The 3,122-nt window shown below is 46.9% G+C and overlaps 1 protein-coding gene across 1 annotated transcript in view; it reads left to right on the top strand.

Moving 5' to 3' along the window:
• Positions 1-1,059, top strand: part of LOC308136789 (uncharacterized protein) — a 13,543-nt gene extending 12,484 nt beyond the window's left edge. Inside the window, exon 3 of the mRNA XM_080505267.1 lies at positions 1-1,059. This exon is cut by the window's left edge and continues 1,081 nt beyond it. The gene's annotated coding sequence lies outside the window, so the exon portion shown is untranslated.
• The last annotated feature ends 2,063 nt before the right edge of the window (positions 1,060-3,122 follow it).

Raw genomic sequence — 3,122 nt, forward strand, 5'->3', positions numbered from 1 at the left:
AACGGCGCCGAGAGGCCGGCACATCACTTCATTCCACATCATTTCCACAACGTGTCCTTCCTGAGAGAAGCGTGGCGTCGTCCTGCTGAATGAAGACTGACCGACCTCCATCACCTCACAGTGACATGCTTCTCTCCGGTCTCCAGCCAAAGTGCCTCCAACAGGAAGTGACATCATGTGATCACTCTTGCAGATTTGTTGCACGTCGTTTTAGGTTCTAGCATTTCCACGCCCGTTACAAAAATGCTGCGTTTTGTCATTCATTTCCATCTTTCTTGTTTTTCTTCCCGTTAACGTGTGAGACTATTAAGACGCTCATAATCACAGTGTTGTCCTCGACCTTCCATCCTTCATGTTGCCGTGAGTTGATGTCCGATGAGATTAGTGCAAAATGCTTTTGGTCGTCTTCACAGTTATTTAGCAGCCAAAGCTACTTGTCTCCTCCGGTGTGCAGTCAGTCCCCCTGTGGTCTCGCTCATCCTTGTTACGGTCCATCTTCATCATTTCACTGCTGACTGTTCTAGAATAACATGAGGAAGCCCTGCAGCTGATCCCAGAGCAGCCCCCTCATCCAGGCTCAGCCCACATCAACTGAATGTTTAGCCTGTCCACTCACAACAGCGTCCTCTAATTTCATCAGTGCAGACGGAGATAAAGTCCCATTAGCTAATGCTTGGCTGATGGAACAGACCCGTTGCCGTGGTAACCACCGGAGCCTGTCGGTCTCTGTCCTGCAGGACGGTCTGAGCAGCGCTTTGTTTACTTTCTCCTGGTTTTCCAGGATTTCCCCATTTTGACACCAGCAAATGTGACAAGGGAGGCTTTGAATGAGGAACATCCTTCAGTGTTTGTTCATGTGTCACGGTCTTGTTTCGTCGGGGAGTCGTAGTGAGACTGGAGTGTCTTCCAGTGGGACGTCTCCTCAGACACTGTCCTCCGTCTTCCACAGGAACAAGCTCCTGAAGTCTCTGCTCAATGTTTTTCTTTTCAGTCTTCAACCCAAACTGGAGCTGGACCTTCCAGTGCCGTCCCGGTCTGGATTGGGGGGGGGGGCGTGTGAGAGCCAGGACCTCTCATGTGTCCTGGTCCAGGGGGACGGAGGCCGTCTTCCTGTCCCCAGGCTGGACGGAGTGATGCTCCTGACTGACGCCTTTTCTCCAGCAGACACTTTCTTCTTCTCTCCTTCACTGAAGCACATTATGATGCAGCCAAGGGAAACGTAAAGCCATGAGTCCAGCTGGCCTCTGCAGTAAAACCAGACATTCCACTCTTCACGCCGTGTTGCTTTAACTCGTGGAGCGTTTGTTTGTTTCTTCCTTGTTTTGGTTGAGAATCTTGCAGAAGGTCCAGATTGTCTTATGAAGCGGCACCGTGGACGCCGCTGCTTTGTTTGCACTCACATTTTATTTCCCCTTATTGTAAAGAAAGTTGATTAATATTGTTTGTTTCTTAATGAAATGTTGGGGTTTTTTTTTGGTACAAATGTATTTTCCACATTTTGATTTCTTTTTGAAATTCTGGTGTTTGTTAATCTTTCTTCAAGTCGTCAAGCTTCATTTCAACACACATTTCCATTTTGTCTGACTGAATGTGCCTGAGAAAAGCAAAGGTCACTTTGGTTCCTTTGAGAGAAACACTGATTCAGTGTTTCTCTTTCATTGACAGGCAGCCACTGGTACGTTTTGTACAACATCAAAGTGTTGTTGGCTCCAGCAACAGAAACACCTCCTGGAATAAATCTCTCTAGAAATGTTCACTGTATCGTCCACATTTGAACTTTGACCTGCAGAACAACATGAACCAGCATTAATGGATGAAGCTAATGGAATACACCAGTTTCTGATTGAATTCCAAAATGAAAGTGATGTTAAGTAGACAAGTTCAGCTGCTGTCGCCTAACGGCTGCCAAACATGAGGCCCGTGAGCCAAACGCTCTACGCCGGCAACCCGCCAAGAACATGGTCAAAATGTCAAAACAAACGTCTTCAAAGTAGCACACAACACAGATCTGAGCCACGAGGGATGATAAACTAGCCTTAGTCTCAAAGCTATACATGTATCATGCAACGGCAATAGGAGAATATTTTTGGATTTCATGGTATTTTACACCAGAAAGCTTCATTCAATTTGCTTTATCTTGAGATGATGGCCATTTTCTGCAGTAATGCTTTGGTTTTGTGAAAGTATTGACAGTTTCACCATGTGTTCTCTGCGCCACAACAAAGAAAAACTTTCAATTGAAGCGTGATTTAGGACCAGAGACCCAGTAAGATGCAGTGGGGACACATGTGGCCCCTGAACAGCCCTCCAGGAGGGCCACTTAGAAAAGTTAACCTGCAGGAGGAAAACCATTGGCGCCATCAAAGTTCCTACTTGGCCCCAGTGGAAGCCAGCTGGAGGGTTTCCTGACCGGCGCTCTCTCATTCTATGAAAACTCCTGGTTTACGTCAAAATAAGCCAGCGTGAACGCAGATTTAAACTGCCGACTCATCATTTCCCCAGGACTTGGTCCAGCAGCTTCACACTGTGGAGACAAAGAAGAAACACGTTGTGGCGGCGTCATGTTCATTGATGACATGACGGCTTTCTGATGTCATTAATTGTACTTGTCAAGCTCCTGGGAGGAAGAAAGCTGCTTGGTGTACCTGGCGAACAGGAAGTGGAGAAACGATGTGTACCTGGCGAACAGGAAGTGGAGAAACGATGTGTGACCTTCCTCGTGCCAACAAATGATTGTACTAATGCACTTTGAAAAGCTCTTTTTACTTTGGGGGAATAAAGACGGTTGAAAGTTTGTGATTCCCTGAGCAGTGACGCCTCCAGCTCCGCTTGGCAACACGTCACTTATGAAAGGTGAAGTATTTTTATTAGTGGAGCTTTTCAAAGCAGCTCTTGTTAATCAGCCACTAACAAATCCCACATTCCGGTTCAACACGGCTCCTGGCAGGAAAACTAGCATCAAATGTTTGTTTTCACTTTCGCCTCAGCAACACGTTTAATGCTCCTGCATGTGTTGTCTTCCTCTGCTGGGCTGAGATCTGCTGCCAGAGGTGTTTCCTCTCTGGGCTGGTGGAGCAACTCAAACCCTGAGTTGATCAAGTCCAACCTGCTCTGAAACCCTG

This window comes from Blennius ocellaris, assembly GCF_963422515.1.
Source record: "Blennius ocellaris genome assembly, chromosome: 11".
Taxonomy (NCBI): Eukaryota; Metazoa; Chordata; class Actinopteri; order Blenniiformes; family Blenniidae; genus Blennius; species Blennius ocellaris.